The 21,644-nt window shown below is 38.8% G+C and overlaps 1 protein-coding gene across 1 annotated transcript in view; it reads left to right on the plus strand.

The window, feature by feature from the left end:
- The first annotated feature begins 2,556 nt into the window (after window positions 1–2,556).
- The window catches only part of CPNE3 (copine 3), a 58,931-nt gene continuing 39,843 nt past the window's right edge, over window positions 2,557–21,644 (plus strand). Inside the window, exon 1 of the mRNA XM_020970079.2 lies at window positions 2,557–2,688. The gene's annotated coding sequence lies outside the window, so the exon portion shown is untranslated. The remainder of the gene's footprint in view (window positions 2,689–21,644) is intronic.

Below are 21,644 nucleotides of genomic sequence, written 5' to 3' on the forward strand. Positions count from 1 at the left end.
GAAAGGTTTTTTTTTTTAAAGTGACTTGCCCTTGGATCAGGTTGGGTATGCAATACACAGCAGTCACTGACTATAGTAATCTACTATTTGATAAATCCAAAGACGCCAGCTTCTTGGATGAGAACTCACCATTTAACAGAGCTTCTGGGAAAACTGGAAAATAGTATGGCAGAAACTAGGCATAGGCCAACACCTTACAACCTATGCTAAGATGAAGTCAAAATGGGTACACGGTTCAGATATAAAGATTGATACTATAAGCAAACTAGGAGAGCAAAGAAATAGTTTACCTATCAGATCTATGGAGAAAGGAAGAACTTATGACCAAAAAAGAGTTACAGAACATTACAAAATGCAAAATGGATGACTTTATTACTTTAAATTGAAAAGTTTTTGCACAAACAAAGCCACTGCAACCAAGATTAGAAAGGAAACAGAAAGCTGGGAAACAATTTTTGCAGCCAATATCTCTAATTAAGGCCTCATTTCTAAAATCTATAGAGAACTGAATCGAATTCATAAGAATACAAGTCATTCCCCAATTAATACATGGTCAAAGGATATGAACAGGCAATTTTCAGAGGAAGAAATTAAAGCTCTCTATAGTCATATGAAAAAATGCTCTAAATCACAATTGATTAAAGAAATGCAAATCAAAATGACTCTGAGGTACCACATCATACCTATCAAATTGGCTAACATGACAAAACAGGAAAATGCTAAATGTTGGAGAAGATGTGGGAAAACTAGAATACTAATGCATTGTTGGTGGAGTTGTGAACTGATCCAACCATTCTGGAGAGCAATTTGGAACTCTGCTCAAAAGAATATAAAATTTGTGTATATCCTTTGACCCAGCAATACCACTTCTAGGTCTAGATCCTTCTAAATCCCAAAGAGATCATACTAATGGGAAAAAGACCTACATGTACAAAAATATTTATAGCAGCTCTTTTTGTGGTAGCAAAGAATTGGAAAATGAGAAGATGCCCATCAATTGGGGAATGCCTGAACAAGTTGTGGTATGTGAATGTAATGGAATACTGTACTCTAAGAAGTGATGAGCAAGCATACTTCAGAAAAACCTGGAAAGACTTGTATGGACTGATACTGAGTGAAGCGAGCAGAACCAGGAGAATGTTGTACACAGTAACAGCCACGTTATTTGATAGACTTATCTGTCCTCAGCAACGCAAGGATCTAAGACAACTCCAAAAGACTCATGATGGAAAATGCTATCCCCATCCAGAGGAGGAACTATGGAGTCTGAATGCAAATGGAAGCATACTATTTGCTGTCCTTTTTTTTTGTTTTGTTCTGTTTCTTCTTTCTTGTAGTTCCTCCCATTAGTTCTAATTCTTCTTTACATCATGACTAATGTGAAAATATGCTTAATATGAATGTATATGTAGAGCCTATATCAGATTGCACGCCATCTTGGGGGGGGAGGAAAAGGAGAGGGAGAAAATTTAAAACTCAAAATTTTATTGAAGTGAATATTGAAAACTAAAAATAAATACATTAATTATTTTTTAAAAAATAAAGTGACTTGCCCTGGGTCACACAGCTAGTAAGAGTCTGAAGATGGATTACTAAGGTCTGTCCTGACTCCAGGACCAGAGCTCTCTTATCCATTGGACCACCTAGATGTAAATAAAATCTATTCTGAATTGCTTTTCTTCAGCTAAGGACCTGTTGAATTCAACCGTAGGAATGTAGTTTGGACATAATAGCTAAGTTCACTTTTCCAGTTTCTTTTCATTCATCCGTTCATTCACCAAATGTTTATTGCTCACTGAGTATCCCCTACTCTGGTAGGCCATTAACAAAAATAAAAAGTATCTGCTTACCACTCTGGTGTTTACATTGCAGTTTGGTGGAAATTAATACTTACATGTAAAAAAAAACAGGACCACCTCTCACAGTAGACATTTGGTAGGCATTAAATTATGCTTGTTGAATTGAATCTAATCAAATAACACATTGTGAGGTAAAGTCTAAAACCACAAGATCCCTTCATCCTCCTAATGATTATTCTTTTCTCATCTTCTAATATTGCTGGGGCAGACAGCTCTAAGGCTTCGGTACTCCGCCCCCTGGAAGTCTTGAAATTTGCAACTTAGTTACCGTCGTCTGTGGTCTCACGTAAAAAAGCACAAAGACCAAATCTACATTTTAAAAGTGCTTGTATTCAGGTGGAGTCCTAGGAGAAATGTATTAGTAGATCTGAGTTCTCTATAGTCCAGGTCACATCGGAATGCACATGAAAGTGACAGAATGGAATCTGTAACCCGCGAGGAAGCTGAGGGAGTATGGAGGATCCAAGCCTGACCCGTGACAGCTTCGATGGCTTGGTAGACCGCAGTGCAGGGGCCCACGAGTCCAGGACCGCGCACGTTAGGAGCTTCTAGATAGACGTTCCAGCGGTTGTAGCTATCAAACCGCTGGCCTTGAGCCTGGAAGAGTAGAGTTTTAGGGGCTGGATAGGAGCCGGGGCAGAGATTGGGGGGCGGGGGCGGGGGGGTTTTCAGAGACTAAACAAGGGCGGAGCGCGGTCACAGCTCCTCCTCTGCTGGTTTGGCTTTTGGTTCCTGTAAACCCTGGGCCTGGCCGAGGCTGCTACTGGAAGGCTTGTTTCCCTGCTGATTTCTACCTCTTCCACCCCTGGCGGGTCCTGGATTTCAGGAGGTGAGTGTGGTGTCTTGGCACAAGGGAACCCCATATTCTTCTTGCGGGAGGGAGAGGAGGAAGAAGAAGAAAGTAAGTGGATGAGGGCAAGACAAGAGAAGCCCAAGACTCAAGGGTCCTCAGCTCCCTAGCTCCCTTTCCGGAAAGGGAAAGGCCCGCAGTGCGAGCCTACCTCGCCAGGGATGAGATCTCTCCTAAGGCCTTTTCTCCCAGTCCTGATGACTCCTCTGCACTTTGCAGGATTGGGTGGCCCTGGAGGGTTTGAGCGCAGTTCGGCTGTGCCCGTGTGGGTGGCAGCAGCAAACTTGAACTTAGATTGGCTCCCCGTTTGTGGCTTCTCCGCAATTGCAAAGTGGAGCTGGAGCGTGCTACACGGGCTGCAAAAGCCTTTGAAGTCCTTAGGGCTCCTCACCTGGAGATGTAATCTGTTTATCGCTTTACTTGCTCAGCTCCCAGCCTCTGAAGTCGGGGAGGAGGTAGGGCGGGAGAGACGAAGCTGCTTTTTACGCGAACGGGCATCATAGGGGCTGGCAGATTGGATGGCTATTTACACCCGGCCTTGGTGAAGGTGAATTACTTAGAAAAGCTCGAGCGATCATAAAAGCCATGTGAATATTTTGGCATTATCTGGATTTTAATGTATTCAATTAATGTAAGTGAAAAAGTGCCTTTTCTGAATGAAGTTGATTTCAGAGAGTTTACAGGCATTCAGGATTTGTACATCGACTTCTTTTACTGCCACAGAAAATTTTCACCTGGTTTGTTCGCTTATCCATTTCTCTGACTTGATCCAAAGTTTCATTCAGGTCTTTTGGTTACCAGAAACAGGCAGGGCTGGAGAGAAAATAGAGTTGGGTCAATTTTGCAGTTGTAGGCTTTCTAGAGAAAGATGGATTAAAGCTAAATAATGGACATGAATTTAGGAAATCCCGAGTTCCAATCCAGCCTCAGACACTTAATAGCTGTGTGATCCTGGACACGTCACTTAAGAGCTCTATCTGACACAGATTTCTCATCTGTAAAATGGGAGTAATAATAGTATCTACTCCCACAATTGCTGTGAGGACAAAAAGAGGTAATACTTGTAAAGCGCTTTGTAAATATGCAAATATTGTTATTTTAATGGGAGTTTTTAATATATCCATTACTACAGATAACCAAAAGCAGAATGTAATTTTTTTTTTTTGGTGTGAGGCAATCTGGGTTAAGTGACTTGCCCAAGGTCACTCAGCTAGAGTATCACGTGTCTGAGACTGCATTTGAACTCAGGTCCTCCTGACTCCAAGGTCGGTGGTCTATCCACTGTGCCATCTAGCTGCCCAGATTGTAATTCTTTTAAAACCTACCATAGTAATATCAGATTAGACATCAGTTCCATTTTTTTTCATCTTAGACTTGAGGTCAGCAATCACTTTAGCTGTCAGAACCTACTGCAGACCTAAGCAATATTCCAGTTGTGGCAGGCAGACCAGAAGCATCGGTAGGAAGAGGAGAAAGGGAAACAAGCACATAAAGATTCCTCTGTAATTTGACAGAGGACAAAGAGAAAAAGAGAAAATTGCATATGATGTGGAATTATAGTGACACTGTTTTAACAAATTTCAATGGCACTAGAACCAGATTATCAGTCTCTGATTTTTAAAGTATAAATGGATGCAGAAAGACAGTGAAGGAACTGAGAAAAGAAAAATGATAATCTTTGCCTTTAAGCCTATCTTTGAACTAACAATGACATAGAAACCTTTTCTAACTTCTTCCTGGACTGATAAAGTGAGAAATTTTATATAAAATAATTGTTTCCCATCTTCCACACAAATTGGTGGTAATCATAAAACATATTCAAACTGAATTTATCTTAAATTTCTTAGCAACCTGCCATTATATTCTTTGTGGCACCTGTGCCTAGAAATTATTTTCCCTCAGTTCCTACCTGTTCTCATTTGTGGTAGATGTTGGGAAGTACCATTTCCACTTCTTGTTTCTTCTTTGCCTTCCTTCCTCTACCCCAACTCCCCTCCATTTAAATGTGTTCTGTTAGACCATTATACTAGCTAATTCATATAAGGTTTTGCTTTGGACCTTTGATTTCATCAATATAGGGAACTCACATTGTGGAAATTCCTTCCAATAACACAGATATAAGGTGGTGACTGTCACATTACATTGCTTCTCTTTGAGGTTAATTTTGACAACAAAAAGGACAATAACAACAACCAATGTCTATTGTTATTGTTATTCAGTCGTGTCTGATTCTTTGTGACCCTATTTGAGGTTTTCTTGGCAAAGATACTGGAGTGGTTTGCCATTTCCTTCTCCAGCTCATTTTACAGATGAGGAAACTGAGGCAAACAGGGTTAAGTCACTTGCCCAGGGTCACACAGGAAGTATCTTGAGACTAGATTTCAACTGAGGAAGGTGTCTTCTGAACTACAGGCTTGGCACTCTACTGTGCCACCTAGCTGCTCTAACCAACATCTACATAGTACTTATAAGAACCCCCTCAGGTAGGTAGTGCAATTATTATTATTTTAAATTTACAGGTGATGAAACAGGATCTGGGAGGTTAAGTGATTTCCTGAGGCACAGATAATAAGAGACTGAGGCAGGAATTGAACTCAGATGTCCTGACTCCAAGTCCAGATTTTGAGTTTTCTACTGTACTTATTAGTCTTAGTTGGAAAATTGATTAAATGTTATTTCATTCTCTTATCTATATAAAGAGGCATCACTATTGAAGAAAAGTATTCATTTCAGATGAGTGACTGAAGTACAGATCAATAAAAGACTGATGATAATTACATATGTGTTGGATAAAATCATTAACCACTTTGGGAAATTCAAACTTTGGCATTGCATTTAATTTGCTTTCTATTAATGTTGCTCCATTTTGTTCTCATATTTTATTCTTAGTCACTTCTTTTTCCCCCTGTCAACCTGTTTGTCTGCCCTTTCAGCTTGTCCTTACCTTTGTTACTAAAAAGGGTTATCTAGTGGATGTCCAAATTAATCAATTTTGCTATTTCATAGATTTTTTTAACATTTATTTTTTTAAAATTTCATAGATTTTGGTAAATATTGGAAATGAAGTTTAGACTGCTGGCTAAAATAAAATATTTTATAGATTTTATTTATCCAGGTATTATCCAAGCTTCTGGTTATCTTTACTGACTCAATTCTATTTACAGAGTTTGGAAATATTCTGTTGGTATTAACTGACACTCTGTAACAGGTTATTACACTTCCCTAAAAGTTTGAGGAAAGTTATAAAAGTACTGGAATTTTTTTCTTTGTTATCTTATTGTCACAACAAAAATTCCACAAATATGTAGTATTTAGAAAAAGACAAACCTGGAATGGTCACAGTTTTGTTGAATTCTATCACTGCCAATTAAAGATGAATACCAATATTAATTCAGTTTCCCTCATTAAAAATTCCCTTATAGTCATGGTACTATATGCATTTTGCAATGTCCTGTTGCCCAGAGGGGGAGAGGGAAGTAACGTCCAGTTCCTTTCCAGTTAATGAAAATCAAATTACAACAGGTAAATAAGTGTCTTTGCATAATAGTCATCCTAACAACTTGTTTACTGCTTTAATTTTCATTACTTTTATTTGAAGTACCACTGTACTTTACTTATTTTTAAGAAGTCATACAGCAATAAAAACATAAGAAATAGCTGACTATAAATATTTATAAATTGTCAGATTTTGTTGTTTAGTGACAAGAATGTTTAGGAAGAAGTACAAATCATATCATTTCAATATTCTTTCATGTTAATAACAATTGCTTACATTTATATGGCACTATAATAAAAGTAATAAATCACTTTGCACACCTTTTTTTATTCAATCTTCACACTAACTCTTAGGTTGATGTTAGAAATATTATTTTCCCATTGGGTTGGGTTATCCTGTGCATATGCACTACTGTCACTATAGCTCATAAGCCCCTCCCAATTAATTTATTTTAAATGGCAATCCAGTAGCCACAATTAGCTGAAAGCAACAGCATTTACTAAGGTGGCATAGAAAGAACTATAAAATGTTCCCCTCAGAAACCTGAGTTTCAGTCTCCCAGGAATACATAAAGTATCAGTGGGGAGAGAAGGAGCAGGCTTGGAATTTCTGGTAGGGAGGCACAGAAGACGGAGCACATGTTGCTCTGGCAATGATACTGATGGAATCCTCCTGCTGCACCCCTCTTCTCTTTTCTGCTATATGTTGTCATGCAGCTTGGCTCCCTGAATCTTTTTTCTTCCTAATGTCAGCACCCATTTTCCAGGGCAATTCTTGAAACCACAGTTGGCTCTTCTCTGCTGCTAGGAGTCACATTCTTTGAAGCTACTTGGCTACTGCTTTTGTGTATGTACATAGATACATATGTGTGTACACACACATACAACATACATGGATATGTGCACACATACATTCACATGCATACACATATATGGATGAGTATGTATGTATGTATGTATGCATGCTGGGAATACGTATGTCTCTTCTCTCGTCTGGATGCATCTCAAATGTACCTCTCCAAATTGAAGAAACAACAATGCTGGCAAGTACCATCACTGGGGGCTGGGGGTGAGAGAAGAGAAATCTCTCTCTCTCTCTCTCTCTCTCTCTCTCTCTCTCTCTCTCTCTCTCTCTCTCTCTTTTACTCTCTCTGTGTCTCTTTCTCTCTCCTCCTACATCCTGAGAGGTGAAGAGCTGTTCCATTTCAGGATCTGCTTTTCCTTGACTGCTGGCTCCTGCCTGGACTGCCTGCACAGCTGGTGAGCTCAGCCTTTTTAGATGATACCAGGAGCATGGCCCATGTTCTTTAGGCCAAGGTATCACATTGTTAGGACATACTTATTTTTAACACCTCTTTATCTACTCTTCATTTTCTGTGTTTATTTCACTTAGCTTGTAGGGAACTTATTTTTAACACCTCTTCACTCTTAAATCTAGGTCAGGTAACTGAGAAAATTTATAGATTCAAACAAAATCAAAGAGCCTTTAATGTGCCAGACTATTGTCATAAATGGTGCTGACAAAGTGACCCTAAATATCCTGTGAAACTATAGTGCTTCCACGCTGTTTTAATGAAGTACTAGAGGGCATTACAGCTAAAATTGATGGTAATGTGTTAGCAGAAAATCTTAAAAATGTAAAGTTTCCACATGGAAAGATTCCTTAAGTGTATGATCCTTATGTGAGGCACTCCTCATTCTCAATATAATCACTATAGGGATAAGACCCATGATTTTGTTGGTTTTGGAAATTCCCAGGTGAGGAACCTCCCTCCACCAATGTAGGTGGGCACCTTCCTTGTAACTTGGTGTTAGCTGCTTAGAGCACTCATTCAGCAATGCAAAGCCAGTGTGTGTCACAGGTGGGAGTAGAACCCAGAGCTTCCTGTCTTTAAGTCCATTTCTCTGTCTACTACTCCACTCTGCCTCTCGATGTGTCAACTTTAATTAATTAATTAATTATTTTGGTGAGGCAGTCAAGGTTAAGTGACTTAACCAGGGTCATGCAGCTAGTCAAGTGTCTGGGGCTGGATTTGAACTCAGGTCATCAACTTTAATTAAAGGACTAATAATTTAAAGAAAAGAAGCTAGATGGAACAGTGCATAGAGTGCTGGGCCTGGAGTCAGGAAGACTCATTTTCATGAGTTCAAATCCCTTTTACCTCTAAAGCTATAATCCTATGTATTCCATCCATGAAAAGCCTTACTTTTGAAGTTTAGGATCACAGAGTTGCATTTCATTTCCAGACTAACTAAATTAAATGCTGCAACTGCCCAGATAAAAGGAGAGCTAATTTGACAAATATTCAGTTTAACAAACTTTTATCCAGTACCTGTCAGTCAACAAACAGTTATTAAGTACCTGCTGTGGGCCAGGTACTATGCTAAGTGCTAGGGACGTAAATAAGAGGAAAAAAAAAAAAGACAGTCCCTGCCCTCAGGCAACTCACAGTCTAGGGGGTGCAGTTAGCGGAGGTATGTTGTCCTAACAACACAGGAAAGGAAGCTGGAAGGAAAGGAGGCACATAACAGGCAGTACTCTTTTTTTTTTTTTTGGCAGTTGGGGTTAAGTGACTTGCCCAGGGTCACAGAGCTAGTAAGTGTCAAGTGTTCGGTCTAAGGCTGGATTTGAACTAAGGTCCTCCAGATTTCAAGGCCTATGCTCTATCCACCTAGCTGCCCCAGGCAGTACTCTTAATCAATGGAATTGAATCTGCTGCGGAGCTGCAGATGGAAAGTGGAATGAGCTGGACAGTTGAGATCCTGCCCTTAATTATAAATATATGCATCTGCCCTTTGTGTTTTGGTTCCATGCTCTGAAGAGGTGACCCTGGTCTCCAAGGTCAGTCCCCCTGCTTGGGCCTTTGATCTCCAGGAGCTTGCCTCTTTTACCATCTCCTTTCCCCTAGTATTCACGTCTTCATTATCTTCTTATCTTATCTTCCTTTCTTCGTATCTTCTCCCTCCATCAGTGCTGGCCACAAACATACCCAGGTCTTCTCCATCCTTAAAAAACCTTTATCTGATCCTACTGTTCCTTCAGACTTTCTGTCTTATAGCTGTCTTCACTTTCACAGTCAGACTCCTAGAAAAAAATAGTCTCATTGACTTTCACTTCTCAACACATTGTAGCCTGGTTTTTAGCTTTACCCCCTCAACTGAAATTGCTCTCTCCAGGTTACTTTTTTGTATGTATCAATTTAAAAAAAGATTTATTTAAGCTCTTTGTCCTTACATCACAATCCTGTCTGAAGGAAAACAATGGAATCTTCTCTTATAATTGAGAAAAACAGACACTTACTAGCTGTGTGACCCTGGTCAAATTCCTCAACCTGTATTTGCCTCTGCTTCCTCATCAGTAAAATGGGAGTAATAATAGCACCTATCTCATAGTGTTGTAGGGAAGCTAAGTGGTGCAGTGGATAGGAGCACTTGTCATGGAATCAGGAAGACCTAAGTTTAAATCTGGCCTCAGACTCTTACTAGCTGTGTGACCCTGGGCAAGTCAGTTAACCTTATTTGCCTCATCTGTAAAATAAACTGGAGAGGGGCAGCTAGGTGGTGCAGTAGATAGAGCACTGGCCCTGGATTCAGGAGCACCTGAGTTCAAATCTGGCCTCAGACACATAACATTTGCTAGCTGTGTGACCTTGGGCAAGTCACTTAACCCCATTGCCTAGCCAAAAAACAAAAAAACTGGAGAAAGAAATGGCAAACCACTCCAATATCTTTGCCAAAAAAACCCCAAATGGTGTCACAAAGAGTCCAATCATTATTATTATTATTATTATTTTTTTTTGGTAAAGCAATTGGGGTTAAGTGGCTTGCCCAGGGTCACACAGCTAGTAAGTGTCAAGTGTCTGAGGTGAAATTTGAACTCAGGTCCTCCACCCAAGGCCAGAGCTCTGTCCACTGTGCCACCTAGCTGCCCCGAGTCCATCATTATTGAAATGACAGAGCAACACAGGGTTGTTATGAAATATTTGTAAAGCATTTGGCATAGTATCTGGCATGCAGTAGACACTATATAAGTGTTATATATTATTATTATTATTAATTCTTGTTATTGACTATGGGTTGTAGTTGGTAGGTCAGGAAATGTTAGTGGGGAGCAAGGAACATACCAGCTCTTCCTGACTCTGTGTGTGTGTGTGTGTGTGTGTGTGTGTGTGTGTATGTATGGAAGAAAGAGAGACAGAGACAGAGAGAGAAGATATAGAGAGAGGAGAGAGAGAAAAGGAGAATGAGAGAAAGCAGAGGGCAAAAAGGGGAAGAGGGTTGGGGTGAGAGTAGTGGCCAGTGTTGCAGAGGCTGGCAGGGGATATAGTATCTTTTAGGAGAATGACAGGTTTCAGTAAGTACCAGAAGATGATAGGACATTGAAAGGAAGAATAGATCTAGGATGATTTGTTATGAAAAGAGTACTAATTCCATAGCACTTAATGGAAGAGGAGGACAGAAAAGTATAGGGACTAGTGAGGGTTAGGTCTGTACTAGATGAGAATAAGAGAGAGGTAGCAGGGAAAAGTTAATATTCAATCCAGGGCAAATTAGTGAGCAAGTATAATCTTCTAAATTACAGGGTTAATATTTAAACAGCTACCTTAAAAAATATAAGCAGACTGTTACCAAGCATTAGAGAAATAATATATAGTTAGAGTTTACCATATTAAAATATTTACAAATACATTATCTTAAATTGCTTAAATAGCTACTAATAAAAAAAAAGAAAACCAAATATAATTCAACCGTATTGATCTCAAGATTTGTACTTGTTGGAAAGTTCAGAGGTTGACTTTACTTTCAGCTCCCAGTATAGGGAGGACAATTCCTTGTGAGAACCTGTTCTTCCTAACATGCCAGGACAGGTTCAGAGGAATTATATTTTACATTTAATCTTTTCTCACCCTCAACTCTAAAACTACAACGAAACTAGATTCTCTGTTTTACAAATCACAACCTACACATGCACAATTCTCCAGAGTCTCCAGCTAGTGAGACTTTTTTTTTAAAAGATAATTTCAAGTCACTTATGTCTGTATCACTAGGCTAAAATTCAAACGTCATGAAAGTATTACTAAATGTTCCTCATTTACATTTTGGCCAATTGTATTCATTTTAACAACTTGATTTCTGTGTTAGTGATCATTAAATAACCTTGAAATCTGAAAGTATTTAAAGAGAACAGAGAGGAAAGCTTTCTGATCTCAGGTGGCTTGAAACAATGACATTGTCACACAGCTAGGTGTCATAGTAAGGCAGCTAGGTGATGCAGTGGATAGAGTGCTGGCCCTAGATTCAGGAGGATCTGAATTTAAATATGACCTCAGACACCTCCTAGCTGTGTGACCCTGGGCAAGTCACTTAACCTTGTTGCTTCTGTTCCTTATCTGTAAAATGAGCTAGAGAAGGAAATGGCAAACCACTCCAGTATCTTTGCCAAGAAAACTCCATGGAAAGTATTAAAATGATAAAATATATAATACCAGAAGATGAGTCCTCAGGTTGGAAGGTGTCCAACATGCAACTGGGGAAGAATGGAGGATAGCTACAAGTAGTTCCAGGAAGAATGAAGTGGCTGCCAGGCCAAAGCCAAAAGGAAGCTCAGCTGTGGATGTATCTGGTGACAAAAGGAAAGTACATTGCTTAAAGATCAATAAAAACCTGGAATGTAAGATCTATGAACCAAGGTAAGCTAGATGTGGTCAAACAGGTGATGGAAAGATTGTACATCAACATCTTGGATGAACTTAAATGAACAAGGATGGGTGAATTTAATTCAGATGATCACTAAATATACTATAATGAGCAAGAATCCCTTAGAAGTAGCCCTCATGGGTCAATAAAAGGGTGAGAAAAGCAATACTGAATGATATCTGCAGATGGAATGATATCTGTTCAAATCCAAGGCAAACTATTCAACATCATTACATAAGTCTTTGTTCTAACCCTAATGCCAAAAAGGCCGAAGTTGATCATTTATTTCTATGAAGAGCTACATCTAGAAATAATATCCCTCACAAAAAAGATGTTACATTCATCACAGAGGATTGTAATGCAAAAGTAGGCAATTAAAAGACAATTGGAGTACAAAAAAAAGTGCAAAATAAAGCAAGGCAGAGACTAATAAGAGTTTTGTCAAGATAACTCGATCATATCAAACCCTTTTTTTTTAGCAACCCAAAAGATGACTCTACACATAGTCCTCACCAGATGGTCAGTACAGAAATCAGATTGATTCTATACTTTATAGCCAATGGCAGGAAAACTATACCAAGGGTGGGGAGCCTGCAGCCTTGAGGCCACATGTGGCCTTCTAGGTCCTTGGGTAGAGCCTTTTGACTGAGTCCAAGTTTTCAGAACAAATCTTTTTATTGAGGGGATTTGTTTTGTAAAGTTTGGATTCAGTCAAAGGGCCACACTTGAGGACCTAGAGGGTCACATGTGGCCTCGAGGCCACAGGTTCCCCACTCCTGCTCTATACAGTCAGTTAAAACAAGACCTGAAGCTGACTGTGGCTCAGATCATGAGCTTGTTATTACAAAATTCAGACTCAAATTAAAAGTAAGGAAAACCACCGGACTATATGGCTATGACCTAAATAACATCCTTATGAATATGAAGTGGAAGTGATGAATAGATAGATATAAGGAATTAGATCTGATAGAATGCTTGAAGAACTATGGACAGAGGCTTCCAATATTATACAGGAAGCAGTGACAGAACACATTAAAAAAAAAAGAAGAGAAAGAAAACAAAATGGCTGGCTGATGAGGCTTTACAAATAGCTAAGGAAAATATTTGGCCCAAGAGTATGCAGTCCAAGAAGCACCAGTTAGAACTGAACATGGAACAATTGATTGGTTTAAGATTGGAAAAGGAGTATGACAAAACTCTATATTGTCACTTTGTTTAATTTATATGCAAAGTGGAGCATGCAAAATGCTGAGTTAGACTAATCAAAAGCTGGATTAAGGTTGCTGGGGGAAATATCAACAGTCTCAGATGTGTATTAGATACCACTCTGGTAGCAGAAAGTAAAGAAGGAAGAAGAATTAAGAAGCCTTTTGAAGAGTGTGAAAGAAGAGAATGCAAAAGCTAGCCTGAAGCTTAACATCAATAAAACGAAGATCTTGGCAACTAGTTCCATCGCTTATAGGCAAATAGAGGGAGAAGAAATGGAAGCAGTTTCAGATTTTATAGTTTTGGGCTCAAAGATCACTGCAGATGGTGACTACAGCCATGAAATTAAAACATGCTTGCTCCTTGGAAGGAAAGCAAATCTGGACAGCAGACTAAAAAGCAGAGACATCTCCTTTCCGACAAAGGTCCATATAGTCAAAGGCATGTTTTCTTTTTTAATTTCCACATTAGTCATGTTGTGAAAGAAAAATCAGAACAAAAGGGAAAAACCAAAAGAAAGAAACCAACAACAAAATAAGATGAAAATAGTATGCTTCAATCTGCGTTGAGATTCCATAGTCTTTTCTCTGGATGGATACTATTTTCCATCACGAGTCTTTTGGAATTGTCTTAGATCATTGTATTGCTGAGAAGAGAAAAGCATGGTTTTTCCAGTAGTTATGTATGGCTGGCAGATTTGGACTATAAGGAAAGCTGAGTGCCTCAAAATCAATGCTTTCAAATTGTGGTGCTGGAGAAAAAAATTTTTTTTTTTTTTTTGGTGAGGCAGTTGAGGTTAAGTAACTTGCCCAGGGTCACACAGCTATAATAAGTGTCAAGTGTCTGGTCTGAGGCCGGATTTAAACTCAGGTCCTCCTGACTCCAGGGCCAGTGCTCTATCCACTGCGCCACCTAGCTGCCCCTTAGAGAAAATTTTTGAGAGTCCCTTGGACAGCAAAGAGATCTTATCAGTCAATACTTAAATTAATTCAGGCTGTTTGCTGGAAGGTCAAATACTGAAGCTGAAGCTTACTTTGGCGGCATAATGAGAAGACAGGACTCATTGGAAAAGACCCTGATGTTAGGAAAGATTGGAAGCAAAAGCAAAAGGGAATGGCAGAGGATGAGTTGGATACAGAGTATCGTGGAAGTTGTGAACATGAGCCTGGACAGACTTTGGGAGATAGTGGAGGATAGAAGGGCCTAGTGTGTTACAGTCCATGGGGTAACGAAGAGTTGAGAACAACTCAGTGACTGAACAACGACTAATATTTCAATAGCTGTATAGTTCCTTCTAGGAAGTTTTGAATACTCTATTATTAGCACTTTAATCCTTGCAATGGTAAATGACAAATGGTGTTATTAACAACCAGAACAACGGGCCTGAGGGTACTAAAGTTAAGCAGTAGTAGGACTTGATTTAGAATGATGGAGTTGCATATTATTTATGCTTTTTATATTCTGCTGTAATGTCTCCCTCTTCGATCAACATCTGCTCTTTAGTCTATATTACCTCTCTTTCATTAAAGGCCTGCTCTGCTACCTCATCTTGCTATGATGACCCTGGGTTCTTGAATATTATATGTACAAATGGACTATATATTTAGGAACAGACTAAGTTCAGAAAGGCTCAATTCCCATATTGGCTTCGGGTTAATGAATTGTTTTGAATTTGATCAGACAGAGATACTGATTTTCCTGCTGTCATTCTTATTGGAAATTAGTTCAGGGGATGGGCCAAACATTATCTCCCCAATCTGACAGCTGAAAGTCAGTAGACACAACTTCCTAAGTGAGAGGCCATGGGGTGTAATGGATTGCATACAAGACTTGGAGTAAGGAAGACCTGGGTTCAATTTCCACCTCCAGTGGTGACACAGGGCAAATTACTTAACTTCTCTGAGTTTCAGTTTTATCATTGATGAAATGACGACAATACCTGTAGTAGCTATCTTAAAAGACTCTCAGGGAATTCAAGTGAGATAATGAATGTAAAGTGTTCTCTAAACCTTAAGTGCTTCCTGAATGTTAGCAATTTTAATTATTATTGTCATTTTTCTTTGTAATTTAACTATTGTAAGGGGGTAGCAGAGTAAAGCACCTCCCTTTGGCTCACTGGAGTTACTAATAATTATAATAATAGATAAAATTTATACGATGCTTTAAATTTGTAAGACTGTTTATATATGTTATTTCATTTGGTCTTCACAAAAGTGACACAAAAAACCCATTTTACAGATGAAGAAAGGGAGGAGCAGAAAAGTGAAGTGACTTGTATAGGATCATTCAGTGAGTAATTTTTGAAGCAGGATTTGAATTCAGCTCTTCCTTAATCAAGTCCAATACTTTATCCACTATGCCGCCTAACTGTAATCAGGATATATATGTCTAGATTTCCCAAAATGTGGCTACCAAGATTTTTTTTTCTTTTCAGTATGGAGGCTGATCTATTGGTCACAAGAATGAGATTATCCAATATGGGACTCAGTACTTGAGGGCAGTCTCTTGGAAGGTCTTAGTTATGAGCATATATGTAATTTTTAAAGAAATGGGTTTAAAATATTTCTATGAAGTAAGGGCAAAAAGTGTCAGGATTTATAGGCACCAGATGAGGTTAAGCTGGGAGTTCCTCCCAACTCCCCTTTAGGGAAACTGAAACTTTGAAAAATTCAGGTAGCAAATGGCAGAGGCAGGATTTGAAGCCATATCATCTCGCTATAAACCCAGTCTACCACGCCTCTGCCTTTCAGAGGTTAACGGGAACTTGAAGGCTCTCTATCTCTGACCAAGAATACACTCCACCCCCAAAGTGATCCTCCAGCCAGCCTTTGCTCTAATGTTGGCTGCTTCAGCAACTACAAACATAGCTATTTCTTTGTTATTCCTCTTCCTGATACAGGGCATTGGCCTGAAAATGAAGTTCTTAGACTTCCTGTCCCTTATTAAGTAAATGGCCAAAAAGGAAAAAGAATCACAGAACTTGGTTCATTAAAAAGAATTAGGTATAAACATGAATTGAGTTCTGCCCCTGTTCTCCAGCAATATGTTGTTACTTAACATTGAGGAAAACTTTATTGTCTTATTTTCTTTCCCTGGAAGAATAGAAACGAGGCATTTGCTACCTGTTATTTAAATGTTTCTATATCCTTATGCTACTGCATGTAAAACTTAAATGAGTGTGATGTAGTTGCTGAGATTTGGATTTGCAAAAGTATAAATTTAAAGAGAAATATTTCTTAATGAACTTAATCACTTAGAAAATGAGAGGTATATATAATTCTAGTTTTACTTTTTTCTCATGCAGCATAATGAACAAATCTGGTAATGCTTGTCATTCTATTTTCTGATTCAAATTAACCTGCAAAGTTCACTTATATTTGTTTTTGGGGTATAATTTTTTTTTTCCTGATCTCCTTATTGAGATGTATAACTCTTTTGAAATGTTAGTGATTATATTTTGTGCTTGGACTTTTCCCCTGCATACTGTTGAATAGATCATTACTAAACTGAGAGATGTGCTAGAAGCTACACTCTAGTGATGGCATCTGGGTGGTAGGCTTTATTTTACAGAATATTTGCATCCTCCCAGAGAGATCATACAAATGGGAAAAGGATCCACATGGACAAAAATATTTATAACAGCTGTTTTTGTGGTGGCAAAGAATTGGAAATTGAGAGGATGCTCATCATTTGGGGAATGGCTGAACAAATTGTAGTATATGAATGTAATGGAATACTATTGTGCTATAAGAAATGATGAACAGGCTGACTTCAGAAAAACCTGGAAAGACTTGTATGGTCTGATGCTGAGTGAAGTGAGCAGAACCAGGAGAATGTTGTACACAGTTAACAGCCACATTGTGCAATGATTAATATTGATAGACTTAACCCTTCTCAGCAATACAAGGATGTAAGACATCTTGAAAGGCCTCATGATGGAAAATGCTATCCACAAAGAAGAAAGAACTATGGAGTTTGAATGCAGATCGAAGCATACTATTTGCTAATACTTTTTTTCTTCTGTTGTGTTTTGTTTCCTCTTTCTGGTGGTTCTTCCTATTGGCTCTAATTCTTACTTACAACATGACTAATGTGACAATATATTTAATAAGAATGTATATGTATAGCCTATATCAGATTGCGCTCCCTCTTGGGGAGGAAGGTGGAGGGAGGAGAAAAATTTGAAACTCAGAAGCTTATGGAAGTGATTGTTGATAATTCAAAATAAATTAATTTTTAAAAATTTTAAAAAAAGAAAAAAAGAGAATATTTGCATCCTAGGAAAGTTGACTCCCCTTCTATCATCTTTCATTCCACACACGTAACCCATAGCCTCCATTCTTCCTGAACCTCTGCTTTGCCCTCAACCTATCATCCTAATAGTCTCATATCTATACACCAGCCTCACTCTCTCCTTTGTATAGCTCTCCCTCACTTGAATCCAATTCACTTGCAAGTCTTGGCATCTCCTTCGTTATGTCGTGGTCCTCTTCCAGAATGAAGGACAAGCAATAACCTATGAGTAGTGGTAGCTGCCCCACTGGCGACCCAACTGGCCCGTTCCACTTGGGCAGTGCAGCTCCTTCCTTCCTTCCTTCCTTCCTTCATCTTTTGAGCTCCAGTTCCACCTCTCCAACTCTTTATTGGTCATTTCTATCTGAATATCTCACTAGCACCTTAACTTAAACATATGCAAAGCAGAATTTGTTATCTGACCTTGGTAAATCTGCCTCTCCTCCCAACTTTCCTGTTTTTATTGTTAATACCATCATCCCCTCAGTAATCTAGACTTGAAATCTTAGAATCATCTTTTCTTTTTCTCTTTCCCTAAATTCCTAACCACAACTAATTGCCAAATACTTTTGATTTTACCTCCACAATATTGCTACCCTGAATCTTGCTTCCCAAATAAATAACTAGTACAAGCTAGAGTGGACTGCCCTATAGCCCCCCTGCTTAATCTCTCCACCCCTGGTTGAGAGTTCTAAGACTCCCTCCATGTGAATATGCCAGCAGTCTGTATAGAGGAGCCTGCTTGACCCAGGAAGAAAGAGCATTGTATTTGAAAAAAACAGCAGTGGGGTACAGAGAAAAGAGCACTGATTATGGAGTCAGAGGACCTGGATTCAAATCCTGCCTTTGACACATGACCTATGTGCCTGAGGAGGTCACTTAACCTTCGTGGGTGTCTGTTAATTCAAGTGTAATATGAAGGTTTTGGACTAAATGTCTTCTGAGGCCCCTTCCAATTCTTAATCTATGAAGTTAAATTTATGTTTAAACTCTGGCTCCATTACTTGCTAATAACATGTTAATGTGTTCCTAGGTAAGTCACTTAATCTCTCTAAGTACAAGTTTCTTCAGCTGATAATGTTTGTGAAATCTACATCACAGGGTTGTGAGGAAAACGCTTTATAAACCTTAAAGCTCTATATAAATGTGGATAGTTATTTTTGCCAGGGATACTTGTGCTCCATCTGGTTCTAGCTAGTTTCCTGGAAAGGAATATTTTTGGGCTTTAATTCTTTTTTGTCTTTTTTTAGACAGTGGGGGTTAAGTGACTTGCCCAGGGTCATACAGCTACTAAGTGTCAAGTGTTTGGTCTGAGGCTGGATTTGAACTCAGATCCTCCTGACTTTAGGGCCGGTGCTCTATCCACTGTGTCCACCTAGCTGCCCCCAGGGCTTTATCTCTTTCAAAGTCATCTTGGGTACTACATATCAGGATAACATAATATGTTCTAAAAGATCATGTAACCACAGACACATGTAATTCCTGCCAGCATTTATTTGAATGTCTTAATTTACCCATTGGATAATTTCAATATTCTATAGAATAGCTTTCAAATTATGAATATATGTGATATAGAAATATTTCCCTATAGTGTGGTAAGTGGCAGGACTTGGTGAGGCAGAATCTTGGAGAAGTGACTGGCTAGTGCCCATTTCTTGTCTTTCTTGTGTTATTGATGAAGATTAGAGATGTCATACTCTTAGCTGGAAGTTCCAGAGTGCAACCTGAACTAGATTAAAATGTAATTGGGAGATATTTGCCAAAATAAATAAAAATACAATAAAACATAATGTTAATTTGTGATTCTCTGAGTTGGCATATTGCCATACTGCTGAGGCAGAAGATAGTGTCAGGAAAGTGAATGTGAGAAGCAAATGCTCCAGGTTCATGTCATTTTCCTAAGAACAGAAGAATCCTGAGGATATAGTTTGAGTCAAAAAAAAAAAGTTTGTTAATGCATATGAGTTCCCAGTTGATGGAATAAATGTGGGGAAGAGAAGGAAGAGAAGGAAGGATATACACACACACACACACATACACACACACACACATACATACACACACATACATACACACACACATATATATATATATATACATACATATATGCATACATATATACATACACACACACACACACATATTTTTAGGGGAAGAAGCCTATTGCTGGCTTTCAGTGTCTTTTCCTTGATTTATTCACCAAAGAGCAACATTCTTGGAGTCATTGTTCAGTAACATGTAATTATCCTCCACCCCCATCCTCCTAAATTTTTTAAAGTGGCATTATAGCCCTCAAGCTCCATGAAAGATTATAGTCATATCTGGAGAAAAAGTGAGGTTGGCAGAGTTCATGGTGAATATATTAAACCATTACTCAGGAATGTGGAAATTGCTGACCTGCAACTGTACTCTTCATCTGTTCACAACTGCTCCTTCTGTAGCTTCAGTGACCTGAGCAACTTCTTGGGAGTTACCAGCACCCTCTGTACATCCATCACAGGCTATTGCAAGAAGGACTGGTAGAGATCACCATTGCTGCTGGTACTACTCTCACTGCTTATGAATTCCTATTGATAATAATCATCACCATCATCAACAATAATAATAAGTAGCAATTTATATTTTAAAATTTATTTTTTAAAAGTTTTAATATTTTAAAAATGTTATACATGTTAATCATCACAACAACCCCTTTAGGTAAGTAACTACTATTATCCCTGTTTTACAGATGAGGAAACTGAGGTTGAGTGAATTGACTTGCTTCTGGTCAAATATCTAGTAAACATCTGAGACTGGATTTGAACTCGGGTGTCCCTGATTCCAATTTCTGTGCTCTTACCAGTGCTTCACCTAGCTGCCATTTGATCTAGCTTTGCCATTTGCAGTGTGCTTCTTTGCAACTGCCTGTGAGGCAAATGGTATTGCAAATAGTACAAACTACATTTCACAGATGAAAAAGGCCCCTGACTCCCAGGCCAGTGATCTTCCCAGTCTTGAGCTGGACTGGAAAAGCTAGAGAAATTCTACCCAGCATGTGGTTTCTGGAGAAGATAGCCTCAGGGTGAAGGTGTTCAATAACAAGTCAACAGGCATTCCTTAACTATGAACCAGGAACTGCACTAAGCTATGAGGATACAAGGACAAAAGTCATCCTGCCCTCTAGGAGCTCAGAGAGACCACGTACTCCAACGGATAACTCAAAGAGATAACAAGAAGAATAAACTGGAGACAGACTCGTTCAGTTGCTATTGAAACCAGTCTGTAATATCAATTAGCTCTGATTGAGAAGCATCTCCTTTTTAGCCTGTAAACCCCAATGAGGGCAAGCCTACTACCTCCAGCAGCAGCCTATTCCGCTTTTGGATGGGTCTAATTGTTAGGAAGTTTTCCTGGACATCCAGACTACCTTTTCCTCTTTGGAACTTCTACTCATTTTTCCTAGTTCTGCTTTCTGGAGCCAAGTAGAACAAATGGAATCCATCTTCATTGGGAGAGCCCTCCAAGTACTCAAAGATCGTTTTTATCCTCACCAAGTCTTCTGTTCTTAGGACAAGAATCTCTAGTTCCTTTAATGCTATTGCTCTCCTCTGAATACTGTTCAGCTTATTGGCTTCCTTCCTAAAAATCGATTGTTTTCCTTCTGGTTTCTGATCATAGTAATTGAAGCTACTGTAAAAATTGTGTACTTTGTGTAATTATACAAAATGGAAAATAAAAGTTGCTGTTAAATGGATGCAAGGCTTTAGGGCTTGCATAATTTTTTACAATTGGCATTTAGATGCAATAGGCTGTCTGGAGTTGAAGTTATTTGGACAAAAACAAAGCAAGGATGTTAACAGAGGAAATTAATTTACTGGTAGTGATTCATTATCATGACCATCACTAATTTTCCAAGTAATTAGGTGTATCTGCTTGTATGAGCTTGTTTTCAGTTTGATTAGAATAGGGAGACTAGAATATTCTACGTGAAGGAAATAACATAAGTAAAGACATAGAGCATAATCCACTGGAGAACAATAGTTTGGGTCAAGGTTGAATAGTAATCATCACTGTTAGGGGGAAAAAAGAAAGCTCTTTTGATACAATTAATTCCTTTGGGAAAGAGAGTGGCTATATTGATGTCCTGCTGTGATATCCCATGGAGAAATCCCATGGACATGAATCTCGGTATCAGAGGAGATGCTTATGGAGTCCAAAATCTGGCAGCTCTGAGCAAGCAATAAAGGCTTTTAGAGTCAGCTTGG

This window comes from Phascolarctos cinereus, unplaced genomic scaffold (assembly GCF_003287225.1).
Source record: "Phascolarctos cinereus isolate Bilbo 61053 unplaced genomic scaffold, phaCin_HiC Scaffold_4;HRSCAF=312, whole genome shotgun sequence".
NCBI lineage: Eukaryota > Metazoa > Chordata > Mammalia > Diprotodontia > Phascolarctidae > Phascolarctos > Phascolarctos cinereus.